The 24,831-nt window shown below is 40.5% G+C and overlaps 1 protein-coding gene and 1 long non-coding RNA gene across 18 annotated transcripts in view; one reads left to right on the forward strand and one right to left on the reverse strand.

Annotated features, from left to right (window-relative positions):
• The window catches only part of CCNH (cyclin H), a 375,519-nt gene extending 362,009 nt beyond the window's left edge, over window positions 1-13,510 (reverse strand). For 16 of the 17 annotated variants that reach the window (XR_014057583.1, XM_081503969.1, XM_081503959.1 and 13 more), the window contains exon 1: window positions 13,087-13,306. The gene's annotated coding sequence lies outside the window, so the exon portion shown is untranslated. Of the gene's footprint in view, window positions 1-13,086; window positions 13,307-13,353 lie in introns of those variants that run through there. The other variant, XM_081503963.1, reaches the window with a different exon arrangement.
• LOC145511172 (uncharacterized) overlaps window positions 13,360-24,831 on the forward strand; it is a 94,381-nt gene continuing 82,909 nt past the window's right edge. Inside the window, exons 1-2 of the long non-coding RNA XR_014057587.1 lie at window positions 13,360-14,261; window positions 14,351-14,513. This is a non-coding gene — a long non-coding RNA (uncharacterized LOC145511172). The remainder of the gene's footprint in view (window positions 14,262-14,350; window positions 14,514-24,831) is intronic.

Consider the following 24,831-nt stretch of genomic DNA (forward strand, 5'->3'; position numbering starts at 1 on the left):
ATTTATAAAACACTCCACTCAAAAACGGCAGAATGTGCATTCTGGAATGTGCTTTCTTTTCAAATGAACACAGAACATTTATCAAGATAGATCATTTTATAGACCATAAAAGATCACAATAAATTTAAAAGAATTCCAATCAAATTACATTCTCTGACCACAGTGCAAGTCATTTGAACAACTGAAAGATCTCTGTAAAATTTCCAAATACTTGAAAACTAAATAACACACTTTTAACAAAACCATAGACCAAAGAATAAATCAAAAGGAAAATCAGACAACATTTCTACCTAAATAAAAATGGAAACACACCATTATCAAACTTTGTGGGATGCAGCTAAAGCAGTTGGCAAACTGAAGCCTGTAGGCCAAATTCTGCTCATCAGGTATTTTTGTAAATAAACACACACTAACTTTTTACATATTATCTACGGCTGCTTACCCTGCGATGGCAGAGTTGAGTAACTAAGACTGAGACCATAAACCCTGAAATACCTAAAATATTTACCATCTATTAAATACTGAAAAGGTTTGCTGAATCATGACTTGAGAAATTTATCTCATTAACTGACTTTACTGGTATAGTCTTGTAGGCCAGAAATAACCTTTGTTAATATTTTTATCTAAACCCATATTGGTCACTTTTGATGGATACATTAAGCTATTTTTACAAAACTGGAATCATACTATATCTATGTTGAAACACACATTCTTGAACTCTGCGTAGATTCCATCTTAAAGATATTCCAATTTTTTTTGTTTTCTATTCTCAATTATATTATTTCCAATTTTTTATTATTAAAAATAATGTTAGGTTTAGTATCTTTGTAGATAATCTTAGTGTGGGTTTCTAATTGCTTTCTCAGGATAAATCCTTAGAAAGGAAATCATTGGATTATAGGTTGTCAATTGACAACTGTTGTGTGGCTATACTTCTGGATTTTCTGTTCATTAATTTACATGTCTATACTTATAGCAACAGCACTTTGTTTTAAGTACTGTAGCTTACATATTAAATCTTCAAATAAATAATATAAATTGTTTTTTCAAACTTACTTTGCTAATCTAGGTCCTTTGGACTATTTCCGTATACATTTAGAATCACCTTGGTATTTTCTTTTTAAGAAACAGATGGAATTTGGTTGGAATTGCATTGCCTCTATAGATATAATAGATTTGGGAGTACTGGCATCTTAACAGTACTGATTCTTCCAATTCATGAACACAGTTTATCTCCTCATTTATCAGGTCTTTGGTTTTTCTCACTAATGCCTTGCAGTTTTCAGTGAACAGATGTTGCATTCTTCTAGATAAATTTATCCCTTAATTTTTCATATATTTTGATGTTCCTGTAAATGATATTACACAGGTTGTAAATCTGTATGTGTGAGTACACATATGTATTGAGACATGACTGTTTCATGTGCAGCATAACGCAACCAACTGAACAGAAAAGAATGAAAGAAAAATAAGTCATACGTAGATAGCACCCTGCACGCATGTGTACTAAGGTGCTTCAGTCGTGTCCAACTCTTTGTGACCCTATGGACTGTAGCCTGCCCACAGGGCTCCTCTGTCCATGAGGATTCTCCAAGCAAGAATAATTGGAGTGGGTTGCCATGCCCTCCTCTAGGAGATCTTTCCAACCCGGGGATCAAACCCACGTCTCTTACTTCTCCTGCATTGGTAGGTGGGTTCTTTAACACTAGGCCACCTGGGAAGCGCAGACAGCACTCTAAATTGCTATAATTATTAGCCAGCATATGTGCTAGATCAACAATTTATCTCTAGAAGATAAACATAAGTAAGAATGGAAATACTGTCTTTCTGCTTTGGTATAGTTTCAAGTTTCTCATCTTTAAGAATTAGAATAAATTACTAGGTGTGCAACTGTTGGGTCAGAGATTACATATATTTTAAATTTTAATAACTATAGGCACTAGTATAGACATATGCAAAGGATGTTCACTGTAGTATCGTTTAAACTGAAAAAAAGTGGAGTAATCCAAAGGTGTGACTAGAAAGAGTTGTTTGAATCATCCTGGGTAGAATTTAGTGCTTTAAATACCTATTTTTCTTCAAAATAAGTATTTTACAGAGGCTAGATATTAATTCCAATGATAGACTATTTTCAAAATATTTTGGCAATTCAGAATTGTAGAATACCCTCTCAAATAGATTCCTCGGAGAACAACAGTGAACCTTTGAGGATGGATTGGAACTGTGATAAAACCAAGTCTCATTCAGAGTCAAAATTAGCAAAAAAGAATGAAAGAGCATTCCAGGTAAGCCACTGGGTCAAAATTTTATAATTTTTTTCATATAATTTATAAACTGGCTTTGAAGAGAATTCTATTATAAATATAAAAGATTTGAACTAAAATTGCCTTAGGTTGCTTAGAACTAAGAGATATCTCACAAATAATTTGTGAAATAGTGTTCTTTCTGATACAGAAAGATGAGATACTAGACTAAGAAAAGGTAAAATGCAGATTTTATTTCCAACTCTGACCGCATATACATGCCTGAACCTGATATCTGAGACCCATTTTCCTTAACAGAAAAAAGTCAATTCAATTCACCAGCTCCCAGTCCAGCTCCTCATCAGATCCCTTTTGCTACAGATAACTGGAACACACCCTGCAGATTCTGATTTAATTATTCAAAGGCAGGTGAGGTTCAGAAATTTGCATTTTTAATTTCCTATATATTCTTGATGTTTTGTGGCAAGAGTCTATGAACAGACATTGGGAGCTATTGGAATATATCTTTAGGATTCTTTCCAGTTCTGAAGTCCTGGCTTCCCTGGTGACTCAGAGGTAAAGAATCCACCTGCAATGCAGGAGACACACGTTCAAGCCCTAGGTCAGGAAGATCTCCTGGAGAAGAAAATGGCAACCCACTTCAATGTTCTTACCTGGGAAATCCTATGGACAGAGGAACCTGGTGGGCTACAGTTCATGGGGTTGCAAAAGAGTTGGACATGACTTAGCAACTAAACAACAAAATGATTCTGTAAAGGCAACAAATTATTTTTTAATCAGTTTCTAATAATCATGTGAGCATGCTAAGCCCCTTCAGTCATGTCCGACTCTTTGCAACCCTATGGAATGTAGCCTGCCAGGCTCTTCAGTTCATGGGATTCTCCAGACAAGAATACTGGAGTGGGTTCCCAGGCCCTTCTCCAGGGGATCTTTCCAAACCAGGGATCGAAGCTTCATTTCTTAAGTCTAACCTGCATTGGCAGGCAGGTTCTTTACCACTAGCGCCACTTGAAAAGCCCTCTAATAATCACAGTTGCTGATAAGTAGAATAAAAGGAGTATTTCTTTCAAATTAAGAAATAATTATTGAGATATGAAAATAAGTGTCCTTAATATCAAGTAGTTAGTGCAAGTGACAATGAATAAAAATGTATTCTATTGTCCCCTGCTCTAAAGTTCTTAAGAATACAGACAATTTTCCATTCCTTCCTTTAGGGAAGAAAAAGAAGGAAAAAAAGATGAACCTATTTGGAATTCTATATACTTTGCCCTTTAGAACTAGATGGTGTTACTGAAAGTAATATGGATCCTAGCACATTACAATATATAAATATCAGACCTGAATATAAATGTGCAGTGCAAGTTTGGCCTTTGGGATGTTAAAATGCTTGATGAGCCACAAACACATAATAAGTTTAAAAAAAAAAAGGTGGCCCCTCTAAGTTATGTTATGAGCTCACAAAAAAAGAACAATGTCTTATTTGATGTCTTCTAGAGAACACTTACTGTATGTTTAAGTTCAATAGCCATCTAATAAAAAAAAGCTTCATAATATTTTTGATCATGAATTAAATTAGGCTGAAAACACTTCAGTGAATGGTAATGGCTATTTGATAGAGAAGGAGACATAAACTTAATACTATGCAGTATTTTACACAAAAACATATTCAAAAATCTTTTTGTATCTCTTGTGTTGTTTGTAGTTTAATTAATTTATTTAACCTGTAAAATGAGTTTTTAATCTGTATTTTAACTTATTAAAGTTTATATATTCAGTTCACGTATACACTCATTTGTTCACGTATCTATACATATCTACCCTTTTTTAAAAAAAAGAGTGTCCCTGCTTCTTTTTTCTCTTTTCTTTAATCATCCCAAATGTTTTTACCAAATGTATCTCCACCTCTTGCCCCACCGGTCATTCTTTTGTAAGGCCAAGAAGCCTCTATGTCCGCAGCTCCCACTCTGTCACTTTCAATACCATGACAGTGACTATTACATTTCTATCTCTATTTCCCAAAGTAGTCTTATTGTCTCCTACTATAGACCTGTCTGTTTTGATCTCCAAGCCAGTCCCCATGGACATTTATCCTTTTCCTGATGTTGGGCTTCTCATAAGCTAGCATTTTATCATGGACAGCCTTATTTTCCCAGCTTCTTCATTCCATTTATTCAAGGCTCACCTCCCTCAAGAAAACTTCCTCAATTAGGAAAGGCAAATGCAGTCACTCTCACGCCAGTCCTCTCTCCATTCTTCTCATTTTAGCTAGTGTAAGGGATAAGATCAGGCTTCTTACTATACTGAAAACCTTCTCTGTTTAGGACATCGTCTGAATCTGAAGATATCAATAGGTAAAACACAATCCTTGACAAAAAGCAGTCTGAAATCTATTTGTGGGAGAAAAGACAGGGATGGATGACAATATTGCAAAGTATTAGCTAAGTCCAAATTAGTATAGTAGACAGGAATGTATAGTAGAGTCATAATGTACTCACTGCAACTCAGATATGTCTGTGCACGTACACACACACACACACACACACAGAAACATGACTTTTCTTTAGTTGGCTTCATCATGTTCTAGTGCTGTTTTCCTTGTGGCTCAGATGGCAAAGAATCTTCCTGCAATGCAGGAGACCTGGGTTCGATCCTTGGGTCGGGAAGATCCCCTGAAGAAGGAAATGGCTACCCACTCCAGTATTCTTGCCTGGGAAATCCCATGGACAGAGAAGCCTGGTGGACTACAGTCCATGGGATCACAAGAGTCAGACACAACTAAGCATGCACCCACACTCAGCAGCAAGAAAGGGGCTCAAGTTTTCTAATGAGTATCACCGTTGACTCTCTTGAGTCTACAGCTGGGCTCATCACTTCCAGTTGGAGGACCTGGCCTCTCTCCTGCTGTATCCACCAAGTACAACACTGATGCCTTGGAGTGGACACAGTGATGACCACCATCGGGTCATCTTCCCCATTGACTGGACACCCACTGTGATGCTTGATGACATAGCTGGGACACTCTTGAGATTTGAAGTCCTCCTTCCATCACCCACTTTAAGTGGTTCCCTTGAGGTATCTTGAGGTCCTTCCACCCCAAGGGGATTCTTTCATAGACACACTGACTCAGTATCAGATACCTTTTGCTTGTTCTCTGGTGTCACAAAGGAAATGCTGGGTAGCAATTACGTCTTACACAGGCTCTGGACGCCAAGAGAGGGATAAAGGCAGAAGGAAGAGGGGAGAAAAGACAGGGAGTTTCACCAGGAAGAACTTCAGACTTAAGTCTGATTTTTATAGGAGTGAAAGGAGGAAGTTATAAATAAGATGGGGCCACATTATAAACAGTCCTGTAGGCCTTGCTAAAGATTTTAGAATTTATCCCACATGCCATGATTTTCAGCAAGAAGGTACAGAGTACAGAAAGTATCCACTCAAAGAGGCACAAGGGAAAACTGAAGCTCAGGGGTGGGAGCTATAGATTGTTAGTGGAGAGATCAGAGACCGGAGGCTGAAGTGACGAGGACAGGGAGACCCTCTGCTCTGAGACAGGGCCAAATCAGCTTTTCTCAACACTGCATCACCACTTACCTGAAGCATAGTGAATAATTTAAAAAAAAACAACTTTGCTTATATAAATATAATGAATAAATGATAGAAGTAACAAAATTTCACTGACAGTCCTAAAGAGATGGCTCTTTCAGAACTTCCCTGGCAGATGGAAATCCACCTGGCAATGCAGGGGACACAGGTTCAATCCCTGGTCCGCGAAGATCCCACATGCTGCACAGCGATTAAACTCATGTGCCACACCCACTGAGCCTGTGATCTGCAACCACTGAGCCCCTGAGCTGCAACTACTGAGCATGAAATCTGCAGCTACTGAAGCCTGTGTAACTACAGCCCATGCTCTACAACAAGAGAAGCCATCGAAGCTCACGCACCGCAAAGAAGAGTAGACCCTGCTCACCGCAACTAGAGAAAGCCCTCGTACAGGAACAAAGACCCAGTGCAGCCAATAAATAAATAAACCTTTAAAAAGAGAGAGAGAGATGGCTCTTTCAAGCTTTCCATGGAAAGCGGGGCTCTAGATCAGAGAAATGGTGAGCTTTGGGGGAATGTGAATATACTCAGACTTCTGTTTAAAACTTAAAGCCTTCCTAGGGTAAAAAAGTCACATCCTGCCATATTTCAGTGTTCCTGAATAAGGAGCTGAATGGCTGCAGGACTAAGGACAGGAGGCTTTATCCTGCTTGTAGTTTAAGTCTATTGGGAGACCCTGCAGATCGTTTGCTCTCAGTCACCATAACCAGCTGAGAGCACTTCAGAATATGGCTGCCTTGCTCAGAAATGGCAGTGGCAGCAAGCAGAGCTTTCCAGAAAAGCATGCAGAGAAGTCCATCTACTGCCCTTTAAGTCATGTCACCCTTAGTTTCATTTGTTTTCATCCCCAGGAATTCCAGATTTGAAACAACCTCATGAAGCACTTCAGTTATTTTAGCATAATGCACATCTGAACCTATTCTGAGGCTTAATCATTAAATTTCAAATGTTAAAAACATCTAGCAAAAACATATGTTGAACCTGTGTCATCCTACAATCACTAGAGTGTCTGAGTCACGATAGTGAAGGCTTACCTTATAAACCCTCCCCCAAAGTATGCAGAACTCTTCCTGCAACCAGGTGCCTGGTATTTTGTATACATAATTTCTTTGTCCTGACAGCTTGCATAATAGCTATTGTTAACTCCATTTTACAAGTAAGGAAGACAAGGAAACAGCCTCAGAGAGCTTCAATAACCGATCCAAAGGCATTCTTTTAAAAATCTGGGAAAATTCTATCTCACTCCAAAAGGTCCGTGGCTCACCTATAGCAGTCTCTAAGAAAAACCCCAGGGTCACTGTTGTGGCAGGTCCTCTCTTTTGGAGAAGTTTTTAAATGGCCCTTCCACGTTAATCGTTATGATCACTGTTTTTCTGCTCTGAGCACCTATGCCAACTGTTCTGTTACACAGATGTGAAGATGAAAGGGCTTCAGAAATAAGAGATGCATAGAGGAATAGAATTGGAATGTGGCTTCTTTTTCTCGTGGCAGGAAAGCAAGAATAGGGGAATGAAATATTGCACCTGAGTACTTTTATTTTAATGATTCAGCAGACTTCTGGTATTCTCTTCTCAGACCTGAATGTCTGGTTCAAGTATCAAATGTTGAGTTTTTGTTGTTTCTGTCTTATCAGATCAAAGTGACTCACAAATACAGGTCAACCTTCTACAAGCTCTTTCAAGTTGTTGCTTTCTTTAAAAAAAAAAATACTGACTTGAAAAGTTACAAATAAAATATGATTAAAGAAAGAGAAACAAGCTAATAAGCACAAAGAAAGAGAAACAAGCTAGTAAGCGCAAAAAAGTCACTCTTTTCAGAGCTGTTTTAAACTCACTAAATGTTCTCTGCTAAGCTGAACTCCCTACAAAAGCTTTAAATATGTGGGGGCCAAAGGGCCACCAAATAAAATATACTAAGGGTCCTTTTGTTACTGAATTAAGTTTGTTTCACCCTACACTCAGCAAGCCAAAACTCAGAGACCCCGAGGTCTGCAACAAAAAGAGGAGAGAGGCATTATTTGAAAAACACTAGGATCACAGGTATCAATAGAATGTGAATAGTTATTTAGAGAAGAAAACGTTTTTAAAAAATAAAGTTTTGTGGGCAAATGAAGCACAAGCTGGAATCAAAATGCCAGGAGAAACATCAATAACCTCAAATATGCAGATGAAACCAACTTTATGGCAGAAAGTGAAGAAGAACTAAAGAGCCTCTTGATGAAAGTGAAAGAGGAGAGTAAAAAAGTTGGCTTAAAGTTCAACATTCAGAAAACTAAGATCATGGCATCCGGTCCCATCACTTCATGGCAAATAGATGGGGAAACAGTGGCTGACTTTATTTTGGGGGGCTCCAAAATCACTGCAGATGGTGATTGCAGCCATGAAATTAAAAGACGCTTACTCCTTGGAAGGAAGGTTATGACCAACCTAGACAGCATATTAAAAAGCAGAGACATTACTTTGTCAACAAAGGTCCGTCTGGTCAAGGCTATGGTTTTTCCAGTAGTCATGTATGGATGTGAGAGTTGGACTATAAAGAAAGCTGAGCACCGAAGAACTGATGCTTTTGAACTGTGGTGTTGGAGAAGACTCTTGAGAGTCCCTTGGACTGCAAGGAGATCCAACCAGTCCATCCTAAAGGAAATCAGTCCTGGGTGTTCATTGGAAGGACTGTTGTTGAAGCTGAAACTCCAATACTTTGGCCACCTGATGCAACGAGCTGACTCATTTGAAAAGACTCTGATGCTGGGAAAGATTGAAGGCAGGAGGAAAAGGGGACGACAGAGGATAAGATGGTTAGATGGCATCACCGACTCAATGGACGTGAGTTTGGGTGAACTCGAGTTGGTGATGGACAGGGAGGCCTGGTATGCTGCAGTTCATGGGGTCGCAGAGTCGGACACGACTGAGTGACTGAACTGAACTGATACTTGGAACATGCTGTTATAAAACCAAGTTCATTTTGCACATCATGCAGCAAGCCCAAATGCTGAGATGTGGACGCTTACAGTAAAGAGAGAGTGTATTTCCCAAGGTAGAGAAGTGAGGAGGCAGAAAAACAAGTCTTAGATCTGGCTCCCCCAAGGCAAGGGGCACTCTGAGGTGTTGGGGATGTAGGAGGCATGGGGTAAGGAGACTGGGAAAAGGTGCTGTAAAGCTCAGTGGATAAAGAATCTGCCTGCAATGCAGGGGGGAACTGGGTTTGATTCTTAGGTTGGGAAGATCCCCTTAAGAAGGAAATGGCAGCCCACTCCAGTATTCTTGCCTGGAGAATCCTATGAACAGAGGAGCCTGGCAGGCTACAGTCTGTGGGGTGGCAAGAGTTGGACACGACTTAGTGACTAAACCACCACCAAACAGTAATTGCTGTTCTGTTCAGGTGTAAACTAAGCTCTAGACCTCTTGAAAACATAGATGCACTTAGCATGTTCTGACAGTGGAGTTTTCAGCCCTCTGATGTCAAAAGGTCACCAAGTGGACATTCGTGCATACCCAGTTGGAGCATCAGTTGTCCTATACAGTCTTAACCAGCTCAGCTCAAATGAGACACAGATGACTCCAATTCCTGGAAAGCAACTTGATTACCTGCAGTTTGGAGGACGTGTACGACTTTTATAGCAACAATTAAAATAACCTTGATTAGTGAAGGTAGTTGAAAAAGATTTTACTACTGATTACCCATGGTAAGGGCTTCCCAGGAGCCGCAGTGGTAAAGAATCTGCCCGCCAAGCAGGTGACCCAGCTTTGACCTCTGAGTCGGGAAGATCCCCTGGAGGAGGAAATGGCAACCTACTCCGGTATTCCTGCCTGGAAAATCCTATGGACAGAGGAGTCTGGCGGCTTACAGCCCATGGGGTTGCAAAGAGTCAGACATGACGGAGAGACTGAGCACCCACGCACTACCCGTGGTAATCATTACATTACCTTTATGAAGTGTTAGTGTGTTCGTCGCTCAGTCATGTCCGACTCTTTGCAACCCCATGGACTGCATCCCGCCAGGCTCCTCTGTCCATGTGATTCTCCAGGCAAGAATACTGGAGTGGGTAGCCATTTCCTCTCCAGGGGATCTTCCCAACCCAGGAATCGAACTCAAGTCTCCTGCACTGCAGGCAGATTCTTTACCGACTGAGCTATAAGGGAAACCCCCCGTTTACGGTACGCTATAATTCATTTCCAGGGTGTGGGCTAGTTTTCTTGTTATATAAACAGTAAGCACTATACAGCAGAAGGATTCATTTTGGCACAGTTCTTCAAAAGACACCCAGACTTCTTTAACCCACTCCCACCACCACCACCCATCCACCATTCCCGCTTCCTCCGTTCCCATCTGTCACCTCCCCTGCAGCCTAACATCACAGATACCTGTAAACACAAAGAACATATCATTGGCCTGATAGCAAAGAGGGTAATAATACCTCCCTCTAGCTTTCTTTAAAAGGATGCTGTTGACAATGAAGCCACTACTGTTTATTGAGGTGGCACTTTGAGTTTCCCAGAAGATAGTCACAGTATAGATACAAGGTATTATTACTATTATTACCACGTTTAACATGTGGTTAATAGTGGGGAAAGTTCTTTACACTCCTAGCTGCAAACTATAGCTATAAATTCTTCCCTTTAAAGCTCTTCCAGAGGCTCTGAATAATGATACTACAGTAACAATTCAAGTACATCACTGTTCTTAATGAATAACAGCACTCTTGATTAATGGCACTTGTTCAACATCACACTGACAGAAGTATGAAGTGGTTAAAAAAAAAAAAAAGGAGTTTCTGCCTACCGTGATTTTTTTCGCTATTTAAAAAAAAACAAAACAGGCATCATCAGCACTGAATTTTTTTTCCAAGCTGAACTTTTTTTTTTTTTTACTACCTTTTTGTCTATTCAATTGCGGTTGTATTTCTCATTCGACAAGTACTGTGCTTTTGTCTCACACTGGTGCTTGCTATCAGAGTGTTATCACTCAAGAGAGCTGCCGTTGGACCTGCTAAGCATCTCTGCAATCAGCGAGCCGGCTGCTACCCTAGTATGAGACCTCTACCCAGGGTGGAAGAGGAGGGTGGGGAAAGCAGGAGGCAGGGGGCAAGCATTGCTGACAGGCTCACACTGGTCACATCTGACAAGGAACAGCCAGATGCTGGGAATATCTATCACGAAGCCATTGGTGAATTGTAGGTGACTGGAGGCATACTTCACGCTGCTGTATCAGAGTTTATGTATTTTACTAACCTTATTTCATTGGGTTGAAGCTATACAGTTTTATGAGCCCCCCAATCCTCTACTAGTTGGAAATAAATTCCTCCTCAGCTATATATCAGAGGATGACATTGGCTGTTGGCCCATCTCTCTGGGCAAATGCTCTGCCTGTATTTCTTCTTTTTCTTTGAGCCTGGGGGTAAGGTGCAGGGGTGTGGAGGTTGGGAGTGTTTCTGCATGACAGGCGGGAAGGAAAAAGCCTGCTGTAGTTCAAGGTGAGGGAGGCGGTGTGCAACCCAGATGCCAGCTTTAGCCTCTTGTCCCATCCCTGGCTTGCAAATTGTTCAGTCTGCTGGTGATTTGAATGGTTAGTACGATTGTCAGCTATCTCTGCATTCCAGCTTTTCTCTCTCCTGGCAGGAACATCTGGGACCCAGACTTTACAAACAGTAATAATAACCCTACTTTAGCTTTCACATTTTTGCAGTTGTTATTATATCATCATGGTAAATGACCATAATTGACCCCCACAATGAAATGTTGCCAACATTCATATGAATAGCAACTGCAATCGTGCAGGCTAGCAGGCATGTGCTTTGCAAATAAAAATTTTGCTGAATGGTCGAAATCTCAGGTTCGTTTGGGGACCTAAGTATTTCTGAGTTATAATAGGAAATGATTTGTTTCTGAAACTGAAGAATGCTGCATACAGAAACCTAAATAGGAGGTCAGGCCTAAGTTAAGTATTAAAGGGAAATTTCCAGAATTTTCAGGAGCCCTATGTCTTTGGGGTCTGATTTAGACACAGAGTGATGAGTCAGGAGGCATGGAGATCTTGTAATTCTATTTCTCATCTAAAGGGCACACACAAATTACACACACACTCTCACATTCAGGCAAATTTAACCATCTCTACCATTCCAGAGTTAGCATACCTTTTCTGACCTTCTCCATAACTGGACACAATAAAGATATAACATAATTGTGAAGAAAGAAATGACAATGCCAAGACACATTATCAATTATCTGACAGTAACTGTGCATTTCAATATTGTGCTCAGGATGCTATACCAGTTAAGTTTACCTTGACAATTTTCAGCCAATCTGATTTGGAAATCAAAGTCACTTCAAGATGTTTGTTTCAATAAATGAATGAAATCTATCCTATTTCTAAGAAGCCTAGTTTATCACAGAATGCCTATGTTTTATTGGGCTTTTTTCTCAAACTGGGCACGATGCCCTAAAATAAAACATAACCTAACACAGAAAGCAGGACCCTTGAAATTAACTCCATGTAGATGAAATCTAAAGAAACCTTGCTGGTTTTCATTTTCATCCAGTTAAAATTACACAGGATTTTGAAACCTGCCCCAACATCTTCTCTTAATTCCTCCTCACAGTCCAGAAGCAAACTTCACCCCAGTTCTGCTCCTTTACTTAAATGAGAATACCTTTAGGGAGAACAACCAGCCACCTCACATCATTTTTGCAATAGAAATTAAGAAAGATCATGAACTTTTCCTTATTATCAGATAGTAGAAATTATTCAACTATTCCTGAGATTCCCAAATTATAGGGAACTTCAGCAAGAACTTTGTCTGGACCATTTCTAGCATTGTAGGTCGACGGTTTACAATAGTAAGTTTCCTGTGATTTCCTACAGCACGAAGAGTTATCCCACAGGACGACCTAAGACAACCACTGGAAAGAATACAATTGCCTTCGGACCAATTCCACGTTTTAAAGGATTCTATCTCCCGGTTCCCCTATCACTCATGGCTTCATTTCGTCAGTGGCCCCTCAGAAGCGGTCAGAGCCTGTGGTGTCCCCTACTCCTCCCCACCCCCCACGACAAGCAGATTTTCTCCCTTCCTCCTGTCTCTCTGTCAGTTCATCAAAATTTCCCCATCGGGTAGCGCCCTCGGCGGTCCTGCAATCTTTTTGTTGCAACAGTGCATGGATGGAACAGACCCAGCGACGCCCCTGGCTCCAGCCTCGGACCAGCCTTCAAACTTTTTTCCACTTACCTCTCTCTGGGCTTCTAACTTTAATGGCGATGATGGACCACTTTTTCCATGACTTGGTGGAGGGGAAGCACCAGGGCGGCCGGCGTCTTTTGAAAATGCAGGACAAGCAGAAGCCTTCTCAAGACGAGTGTGGAAAAAAACCCTGGACGCTCTGGAAGCTGCCGTTCTCAGGGAGAAGACCCTGAACCAGGCCATTTTGGATCCGCGCGGCCTGACTTCCGCCCGCCGGGCCCCCACCGCCGTGACTTCCTGGAGAGCCCATCCTACCTGAGCAGGGGAAGCGCATCAAGATGGCGACCGCCTGACCAACCTCCACAGGCTGGCTGGTCCCCAGGCCCGGCTGGGCGAGTATCGCTTTAAAAGGATCTCGCTCAAGCACCGACTAGAAGCCTCTGGAGCCCAGGGACCTTTGAGGAGCGCCCCCTAATGTCAGGGCTTCTGCCTAAAGCCCCTCTCTGCAGTCATTAGGCAATTTTTAACACCTGGAACCCTCTCCCAAGCCTTGAACCAAATTGAAACAATAAAGCTTTTGCAGCGAAAGGGAAAAACAGAAAAACATGTCCCCATTACACTAGTGTGGCAAGGCTAGATATTACCAGAAAACTTATTTACCAAAAAACTTATTACCAGAAAGCTTTTATTCACTGGACTGTGAAAAGCTGTAACTCTCCTAATGAATAATTTCAATTTTAAAAGGAGTTTATTAACTCAAATGAATCTCTTATTTTTCCGATGGATAGAGATATTTGTTCAGGGAAAACTCATCTACAGGACTCCCCAGGGTCTGCTTTGGCATGCTGAACATCAGCAACTTGATATCCTATTTTTGAAAAGTTGCCCGCGTTGGATTTGTATTTCAATGTTGAAATTCAAACATTTTAACCTTCTTGGTTTTACTCTAAGGTGAGTTAAGTAGGAGAAAGAAATGGCAACCCACTCCAGTATTCTTGCCTAGAGAATCCCATGGACAGAGGAGCCTGATGGGTTGCTGTCCATAGCGTCGCACAGAGTCAGACACAACTGAAGCAACTTAGCATGCATGTATGCATTGGAGAAGGAAATGGCAACCCACTCCAGTATTCTTGCCTGGAGAATCCCAGGGACGGAGGAGCCCAGTGGGCTGCCCTCTGTGGGGTCGCACAGAGTCGGACATAAAGCAACTTAACAGCAGCAAGGTGAGTTAAAAACAAACAGAATAATGACAGAGGTACATAACTTTTCTTAATTGCATTTGTTTGATTCTTTCTCTTTCTTCTTTTGCCAGAACAGAAGGGAACTAGTAAGAGAATGGCCAGAGGGCAGATAATCACTGCCTGGTTGGAGGCTGGCTGACTGTTGACCAAGCAAGTGCTGGATCATCTCTAACTGGACCTATCAGTTACTGTGGGCGATAGTGGTGCTCCTCTTGGAAACTTCAAATGAAGAAAGTATGTGAAATTTGTTCTTGCTTTTGTTGAATTTTCTGAAGCTTGTGCATTCCATTATTAACTCAGTGTGGTGTTGGTTTGACCAGGGGAAGTATTAGCCACAAGCCTGGACTACCAGCCTCTGTGGTCACCTCTCTTTCCAGTGGGAAGGAATCTTCTCTTTCTTCCCAGTTGGCCATGGACTGTCCTGCCCACTTTCTCTATGTTCTGAGTCTCCTTCCCTAACCAGTGACTCTTAACAGCTAAGTCACTGCCTAAGTCAAATGTGCAAAGAAAAAAAAAAAAAGCTTATTATATGTTTGAAAGATGCTGATTAATCCAAATAGCTATTGTATTTTTTAAATGTGTGATTATTTTCTATACTTAGTTAATCTTATTTCTTGAACACCCACCTATGACTTATATGTGTGAGAAATAGTATCTCTTACCATCTTGCAGTTTAATATCTTTCATTTCAAGGTAGTCTATTTGCGGGTACACGCTTAGTCTTTCATAGTTCTTCTCTCGCCCTATAATTACCCCAGTTTTAACACTAGGGTATCGGAGAAGGCAATGGCATCCCACTCCAGTACTCTTGTGTGGAAAATCCCATAGATGGAGGAGACTGGTAGGCTGCAGCCCATGGGGTCGCTAAGAGTCGGATATGACTGAACGACTTCACTTTCACTTTTCCCTTTCATGCACTGGAGAAGGAAATGGCAGGCCACTCCAGTGTTCTTGCCTGGAGAATCTCAGGGACGGTGGAGCCTGGTGGGCTGCCGTCTATGGGGTCGCACAGAGTTGGACACGACTGAAGCGACTTAGCAGCAGCAGCACTAGGGTATATAGAAGGTGGGTTATAGTCCTTTGTGGGGGAGAAAGTAATAGACTTGCCGTGTTAGTCTCATGTGTTGGACTCTGGATCTTGGAAGAATTGGGATAAAAGTGGCTAAATCTCCTGATACATCATATTCCATGCCTGGTATTCATGGTCCTATCAAGTTGATAGTGTTATCACTGAACCAGCCAGAGGTGTAGAAGATGGAAGAAGTTACAAAATACAGGGTATTTGATACCCTATAGTGATAACACTATGGATACTTCTGGATCATTTGCATAAGATGCGAGGCCATGGGGAACCTGAAGTTTTATCTCTTGTTGATTTCAATAAACATGTCTTCTACTACGGTTGTGGTTGAAAATGGTTCTAGGATAAATGTTTGGTTTCTCCCAAAGGCTTGTATCATCCCCTTGGCCAAGAAAATAGGTCACTACTCAGATATACTAAGATTCCTTCATTTATCTCTTGATGTTTCTACCTCCCCAGCTTCATTCAATGCTCCTCGTCAAGTCTGGCCTGGAGTGGGAACCCTGGAGGCACACGTCCAGCTGCATACTTGAACTTCTCTCTCATAGCCTTTCCAATTCCCCAAGGGCTGGGTTCTCACCATGTAGTAAGATCTTCCTTTATGTTACATTCATGACACTTGATAAAACTGGGAGCTCAGTGAACTCAGAAAATCTTTTTTTTTCCTTCCAAGACTTTTCTGGCTTTTAAGATGCTTTCAAACTAGACATTCAAAAGTTCTACTTTGGTAGAGAAAAACTGAATGTTGGCTCTTTATTTCTGTTTACAGTTTGCCTATTTCCTGCCTAATGTTTCCAGATAAAAATGAATGTTTCTTAATAACTAGAAGGAAAGTCCTGTATATGAAAATGCACAAGAAGAAAAGTGCTGTAATATTTTAAAACAATATTATTTCTGTTACATATGCTTAACGTGTCTAACTGATGCTGTCTCCCATCTTCTTAGGCGACTCTCGGGAGGAGATACTCTCACAAAATGTTATGATGGATGAGAATTTCCCCCCAGACCTCTCTAAGTCATAGTTCTGACCCAAGTCTTAGACAATTGTTAGTGAGTCAGAGAACAGCTTGATGCTCTGTCTTGTCACCACACAGAGAGCTCCTCAAAATGCTGGGATTATCTTGTTCATGTCTGAATCCACGAAATCTAATAGAAACATTAGCCACTGGTTGAAATTGATCCCATTTTATTAAGTACTCCTGAAAATTGAAGTGAATATTCTCCCTAACCTGACAGTCTGTTTTAGATAATTATCATTTCTATAGTATTTAAAAAAATATTTATTTCTCTATCTGCTCTGGGCCATCTCATTTAAACCCGTGAATTTAATATGCCTGATATACCAATGATGCACAGATTGTATCGTCAGCTCACATCTCTTCCTTGAATTCCAGACTGCATATCCAATTGGCTACTTGACCTCTTTACACAATTATCTTAAGACTGGACAACTGACCTTCCTCTCTCACTCCTGCTGCTCCCATAGCCTTCCCCATCTCTTTCCCTGCCTCTTCAGCTTAGAAACTGTATAGTCATCCTTGGTTCCTCTTTCTCATACCCCAAATCCAGTCCATCAGAAAATGCTGTCTCTTTATCTTCAAATAATTATTCCTCATTCACAAGAATTTAATTACATTTCCACCACTGTCATCTTGGTCTAAGGTACCATCATCTCTCACCTGGACTATTGTCATTGCCTCCTAACTAGTCTTCTTGCTTTCAATCATGTAGTCTACTTGCAAATAAGCAATAGCTTATATCCTTTCCTTGAAAAAAAAAAGCCTCTACCAATGTGTTTAAAAGGACCAAAATGGCTGACCTCTTGCTACTTCTATGATTTTATCTCTTACTATTCTTCCTCCTGCTTACTCTCCTCCAGTCTTCCTGGCTCCTTGATAATAACCAGCAAGCACAGTACCACCTCAGGAACTTTGTACTTACTCTTCCCTTTGCCTGGAATGACCTCCTCTTAGATACCCAAATGATCACTCCTCTCCTTCTTCAGGTCTCCACTTAAATGTCTACCAGGGAGGCCTTGCCTGACCTCTCTAAAATAACACACTGTCCTTGGGTACGCGCTATTCTCCTTTCCTGATGTATTATTATTCCATAGCACTTACAGTTATCAAAATATTATACCTTTCCATAAATGCCTATCTGATGTTTTCCTTCTCTAAAAAAGAACCTGTGCTGTGCTGTGCTAAGTTGCATCCGACTTTTTGCGACCCCATGGATGCAAGCCCACCAGGCTCTTCTGTCTATGAAATTCTCCAGGCAAGAATACTGGAGTGGGTTGCCATTTCCTCCTGCAGGGGATCTTCCCAACCCAGGGACTGAACTCGAGTCTCTTGTGTCTCCTGCTTTGGTAGGCAAATTCTTTACCACCATGCCACCTGGGAAGCCCAAATGAATGCAGAGATGGATTCAAAGATGGACAGAAAGAAGAATAGCTTTCCAGATGGGACCAAGGCATTATGGAACACTAACGTTCATTGTTTTATACCAGCAGAGTTTATTGGCATTTGTACAGATTTTCTGGAGGTATTCTGAGCTAGAGAGGGATATTTTAAATAAAATTGTTTATTTATATTCACTTATTTGTTGTATATTTATTAACTGCCAAACCTTGAAAGTTCACCAATGAGAAAAATAGACATGATCCTTGCCATTAAGGAAATTACCTGTGAAAATATATTCCAAGATTAGAAATAGCTTCCAAGTTATTATAAGATATTAACAGAGTTAGTATTGTTTTAAAATATTTCTACACTTTTCCTCTCTTGTATTTTCATATATGGGATACAAAACCTTGGAAGCACTGAGCCTAGTTACACAGCTACCCACTGTTCTCAATTGGCCTTTTACAGCAGTGATAAATGAACTTCTATTTTAAGATTGTTGGATCTCCTTTTTTGTAGGAATATAGCATTCACTTTAATTATTTTCCATGCTAGTAAGGTTATGCTCGTGGACTTCCCTGTAGTTCATATGGTAAAGAATCTGCCTGCAATACAGGACACTTAGGTTCAATTCCCAGATCAGGAGGCTCCCCTGAAGAAGGGAATGGCATCCCACTCCAGTATTCTTGCCTGGAGAATCCCATGGACAGAGGAGCCTGGCAGGCTATAGTCCATGGGGTTGCAAAGAGTCAGACACATCTGAACGACTAACACTAAGGTTATGCTCAAAATCCTTCAGGTTAGACTTCAGCAGTACATGAACCAAGAATTTCCAGATGTAAAAGCTTGATTTAGAAATGCAGAGGAGCCAGAGATCAAATCGCCAATATTCATTGGATCATGGAGAAAGCAAGGGAATTCCAGGAAAACATCTACTTCTGCTTCACTGACTACTCTAAAGTCTTTGACTGTGTGGATCACATCAAACTGTGGAAAATTCTTAAAGAAATATGTGTACCAGACCACCCTACCTGTCTCCTGAAAACCTGTATGTGGGTCAAGAAGCAACAGTCAGAACCAGGCGTGGAAAAACTGACTGGTTCCAAACTGGGAAAGGATTACATCAAAGATGCATATTGTCACCTTGTTTATTTAACTTATATGCAGAGTACATCATGTGAAATGTCAGGCTGGATGAATCACAAGCGGGAATCAAGATTTCTGGGAGAAACATCAACAACTTCAGATATGCAGATGATACCACTCTTATGGCAGAAAGTAAAGAGTAACTAAAGAGCCTCTTGATGAAGGTAAAAGAGGAGAGTGAAAAAGCTAGCTTAAAGCTCAACATTCAAAAAACTAAAATCACTTCATGGCAAATAGAAGGGGAAGAAAGTGGAAGCAGTGACAGATTTTATTTTCTTGGGCTCCAAAATCACTGTGGATGGTGGCTACAGCCATGAAATTAAAAGACACCTGCTCCTTGGAAGGAAAGCTGTGACAAACCTAGACTGTGTACTAAAAAGCAGAGACATCACTTTGCCGACCAAGATCTATATATTCAAAGGTATGGTTTTTCCAGCAGTCATGTACAGATGTGACAGTTGGACCATAAAGAAAGCTGAGCACCAAAGAATTGATGCTTTCAAACTGTGGTGCTGGAGAAGGCACTTTTGAGAGTCCCTTGGACTGCAAGGAAATCAAACCAGTCAATCCTGAAGGAAATCAACTCTGAATATTCATTGGAAGGACTGATGCTGAAGCTGAGCTCCAATACTTCAGTCACCTAATGTGAAGAGCCAACTCATTGGAAAAGACCCTGATGTTGGGAAAATTTGAAGGCAAAAGAAGAAGAGGGCAGCAGAGGATGAGAGGGTTAGATAGCATCACCCTCTCCACTGAGATGAATTTGAGCAAACTCTGGGAGATAGTGAAGGGCAAAGAAGCCTGGAGTGCTGTAGGCCATTGGGTTGCAAAGAATTGGACTCAACTTCGTGACTGAACAACAACTAATTAATATGCACAGTTTTCTGAGTTTAAATGATTATAGCAGTAACCAGGCACGTGTAGAATTTTATTTTTACATTCTTTTTTACGGTTAAGAAGAGCAAATTCCTTTATTGAATCTGGGCAGCTGTTTGCCAATCAAATCCTTGCTCTTACCTCCTTCTCAGACTTCTACCCAAGCTGGAGGAAAAGTGATACTCAAGGTGATCTGATCTTAGTAGATGACACTTGATGTATTCAACCTTTCCAGTTACTATCACTATTGGGCACTGTTGCCTCACTCCATTTCTAGAGCAAAACTACAATTCCCAGCTTTTCACTGATTCTCACTCCTCTATGCTGACAATGAAAAGTGGACCACAGTCTGCTCTCATATCATCACTGGTAAAGGATATTTTTGCTTCATCAGACACTTGCAGCTTTCTCTCTTTGTTCCTCTTGTGCTCTGTTGCAAAGAACAACCTATAATAAATTGTTCCCACTTCACTACCAAAAATAAAATCTACTTTTAAAATTAAATAACGTTCATTTCAACTCTGATAATGCCAAATTTGGCACAAATAATTTAACAGTTTCAACCTCAAAATCCTTCAAAACAGTGGATACAAAAGAGTATTTAAAATTCAGGCAATATTCTCCTGTGGAAAATATTCATATGTTAGAAAGACCCTAATAATTAGGTATCTAGATCCCATTCTTCCCATCTCTACTGCTATCACCACACCTCCATACTCAGCAATCGGTCCTCATGTGTCTTTCCATAGCTCTTATCACTGGCATTGTTCATTTGGAACTCAGCATGTGATTATGATTATAGTTGTTTATCTTTTTCAGTGTAGGTCTGTCTCCACATTTAGCTTATAAGACAGGCACCATAGCATGTAATCTGATGTAGCCCCAGCATCTAGCACAGACACTACAGGGACCCACTGTGCTCGGTAAGAGTGGAGTGGTGATGCTACACCTAAACACTGTTCTCATGGTGTCCAGTGTTTCCAGGAAGCAGGACTGGGAAGGGAAACTTGAAAGACAAGGGGACAAAGGGGACACTTTTCTCCACTAAACACACACACACATATAAATTATTCAGTGATTACTTAAGGAGGTCCATGGTAGTTTTTTTTCCCTGATGAACCAGCGTTTAAGGTTATGCTGCTCCCCTCAGGACACCTCTTGAATTCAAATTCTCAATATAATAGGCAGTACTTAAATCGGATGATCTCAAGAACATGATATCTAATATCTAATAAGGTATGGGCAGTATTTTATAGGAGTGTTAACATAGGTAAATTTCTCATTCCTACCTATGTTCAGGTAGAAAATATTTGAAAGTTCCTTTTCCCGTGTACTTTGCTGATTTGCAATGATCAACTTTACTGTGGTTTATTTACTTTGGTTTACTTTGTCAAAGTTTACTTTATCACTGTAAACAATATAGAGAATGATAATACCACAATATATCTCAAAGTCTGGAAAGGACTTGTACCAACATGATATTCCTAACAGATGTTTTTTATATAAATACCATGTGGAGGCAGAAGTCAGGATAACTCAGGCAAAACAAAAATAAGTCTGCAATTAAAAACCCATCTGAAGGGAACTTTTCAACTGTAATTGTTCAGAACAGTCTCTAATTTCATGATTCATCAGAAAGGTGATGTGCAAATGGGTTAAGGAAACAGGCTGTGGACACACACTTCCTGGATTTAACCCCAGGTCTATCACTCACTAGCTGTTGAAACTAGAGCACATCATTTCTGTGTACTCCTATTTGTTCCACAGGAAAAACTGGAGGGGAAGAGCATCTATCTGACAGGGTAGTTCTGAGCATTGGGTAAAGGAATGTATACAAAACATGGTCTGACACATGGTAAACATCAAAGGATATTAGTTACTATTTCGGGATGGCAAGTATTCCAGATAAATCAAGTGCTGAAATCTCTATTTGACTTTTCACTTTCTGATGAGAGAATGTCAACCAATATTTTTGTCCTATTTGAAGATTTAATTCCCTCTTGTCATCTCCAAGGGAGTTCCACTTTAAGCAGAAAATAACCTCAGTAGGTAAAAATGCACTGAAAGATGGGGGGAAAAATCTGCTGTGATTCTTCTTTTCCCCAAGGTATTAACTGAGAGTTTTAAAAAAGTGTTCACACTTAATGTTGCCTTGCATTGCCTACATCTTTCGTCTTTAGGAGGACTGACTCAGGGATAACCCTAGGCTTAATTGTAAAACAGAAAAGTGGCCCTATGTCCCATTGAGATTTTCTCTCTCCCTCATTAGGGGGTCTATCCTGAGTCCCATTTCCACTGTCTCAGAGGCCATCCAAGCTTGAAGAATGCCTACTGAGATGCTAATTTGGTATTATTTCTTCAAGTATAAAATTTTCATTTTAATAGAAAACCTATAGAAGGGAAAATGTTAGGCTGGTTTAGTGGGGACCTACTTTTCATCCACCCATCCCATACCACTCTTCTCTCTTATGACAACTACCTTCCCCTAACTCCATGGATTCTTAACCACTGGACCATCAGGAAAGCCCTCTATCAAATTCTTGAAACTGCATTTTAACAGCATCTCACAGAGGGCCAAAATTCTACTTCTTGTTTCCTACTTAGGAACTTCTGTAATGCCACAGTGTGGGAATTGGTTCCCTATTCCTGTAGGTGCCATATGAAAGTTCAAAGTACTTAGTACCCATGGAGCTCCCATTGACCAATGGAAGCCAGTGGATAAAGGCTCTCGCCTTTTTACCCCAGGTGTAATTCATTAGGGTCTCAGAGAGGCTGAACATCAGTCCCCAGTCCCCTGGTGCAGTTAGGGTGGCCAACTTAACTACTCTTCCTTGAATTTGCTTTTCCTCCTTCCTTGTTTCTCACCCTCAGGCCCCATACCCCTGTTCCCTGGCATCATATTCCCAGATAAACTCTAAGGAACCCTTTGTGTCAGGCCCTTTTTTTGGGGGGACACAGGCTAAGACACTCATGATTCTTTCAGCAAATATCTTTTGGGTTAGATTTCAGTCATAACCAATTGGAATGGATTTTAAAAGACTTGATTTCTAGTGACAGCTAAATCACTAATGCACTAACAGTCACTTTGGCCACACTGAATGGTCTGTACCTTAGTTTATTCATCTATAATGTGGTAGAATTGGGCTCATTGCTAAGATTCCTTTCATGTCTAGGATTTTATGGTTTCAAGAAAAACCTTCAGGTGTCACAGAAATGAACCTCTAGTGGTTGACAATGTGGATACTGAGATAGTCAGCTCCTCCTGGGTTTCTGGTCCTTCAGTATACGCATTCCTGCAACACCATGTCAGAATTCATCCTTGACTTTCATGTGTCCCCTGATCCAGGACACCCAGGGAGGAATTGGTGATGGTGGTTACATGGGGAAGTGGAGTTTATGAATTATTTCCCCAGCCTATCTGAATCTCTCAAACTGCTCCAAAACGACCTTTGGATTATTCTTGCTGTGAAATTAATTATATCCTCATTAAAAAATTCAATGAGATGTTCTTGGAAGTCTTTTTCTTCTGTGAAACCTTAAATCTCATAAGAGTCTGGAACAGTCTTGCAATTTTCTGTTGGTTTGAAGATTCTCAAACTTGAGCTTTGGACTTCAGCGCATTTCTATCTTCCTCCGCATCATACATCAGACTCTTTCCCTGGGGCCTCCAGTTAATCAAGTACACACATTTCCTGGTGACTCTTGGCTAGGTATTCAAGGTACCTCTGCCATCTTTAAAACTCTGTACTGTGAACTAACATCTGAATGCCTTGTGTTTGGTGAAGACTGGTCACTCTTCCAAAATTCTTTAATATCTCTCCAAAGATATGACCAGGGGAAGTAGAGAGTGCAAAAGTTTATATGATTAAAACAAAACAAAAGTAATTTAAAAATTTTCATATTTGGTGTTGAGAAAGTACAGATTAATGACCTAAACCAATAAAAATAACTAGCAACATCACTAAAGGAAAAGTCCTAATAGCCATTTTGAAGAGTGAAAGTATGTGACAAGCAGTGAGAATCTTTTTCAAAAAATATTTATTTATTTGGCTTAACCATGTCTTAGTTGTGGCATGTGGGATCTAGTTCCCTGACCAGGGATCAAACCTGGGCCCCCTGCATTGGGAACATGGAGTCTTAGCCATTGGACCACCAGGGAAGTCCCAACAGTGAGAACTGACACAGCAAAATCATAGCAAGGAATTGCAGTCAGGCAGTGGAGGACACATTTAGATTCATGTAGTGCATGTGGTCAGAGGAAAGGGTGATGGAGAAGCATTTAATAATAGGACAGAGAGAATGACTTCAGAGTAAACAGTGTCTAGATGATCAATGTGTCTGTACAACAATGAATCCCAAACTTTTTGTTTGACCCATCGAAGATCAGAGAGATATATAAAAATCCTCTTTATTGAGAAGGTGGTGGTTTGTAGCTAATATTTTCTTGTGGAGCCCATTTTATTAAAAGTATACTACATTAACAAGTTTTGCCTGAATTTATATAGTAGAAAATAAAAACAGAAATGACCAGAATATTTTAAATGCTGTTGAGAAATGTGTTTGCTTTAGAAAATAATCACAAAAATAGACACAAGCACATTTTTTGCAAAGCATCTGTCTGTTCTGATTTTTAAAAAATGGCTTTAGGATTTAGAAGAAGATCAAAGTGAAATGTAGTTGAAGTTGCTGCTCTATCTGGCCCACGCTGGCTTTGCCAACAGCAGACTGTCGCAGTCTCCACAGAGCGGGGACGTGGGGAACAAAATCACAATGAGGCAGGTTCCTCTTGGATGAATAGATCCATAATTTTGCAAACCAAGAAACATCTAGAAGGAAACTATTTTCACTTTCGCATCACTTTAAGTAATATCCTTTTGAAAACTAAGCCTTTATTTTGAATTGCATATGAAAGTGAGGGTAGGGTCCAGCCTCTCTGCTGGTGGCTTCTGTGAGGCCCTTCCCAGGACCAACAAGAAATCCCACTGGACAAAGTTAAACCTCTGAACTGGAGACAAGATGGAATCAAAGTGGCTCCAACCAACCACATGGG

This window comes from Giraffa tippelskirchi, chromosome 6, assembly GCF_054371585.1.
Source record: "Giraffa tippelskirchi isolate mGirTip1 chromosome 6, T2T-mGirTip1v1.2.pri, whole genome shotgun sequence".
NCBI lineage: Eukaryota > Metazoa > Chordata > Mammalia > Artiodactyla > Giraffidae > Giraffa > Giraffa tippelskirchi.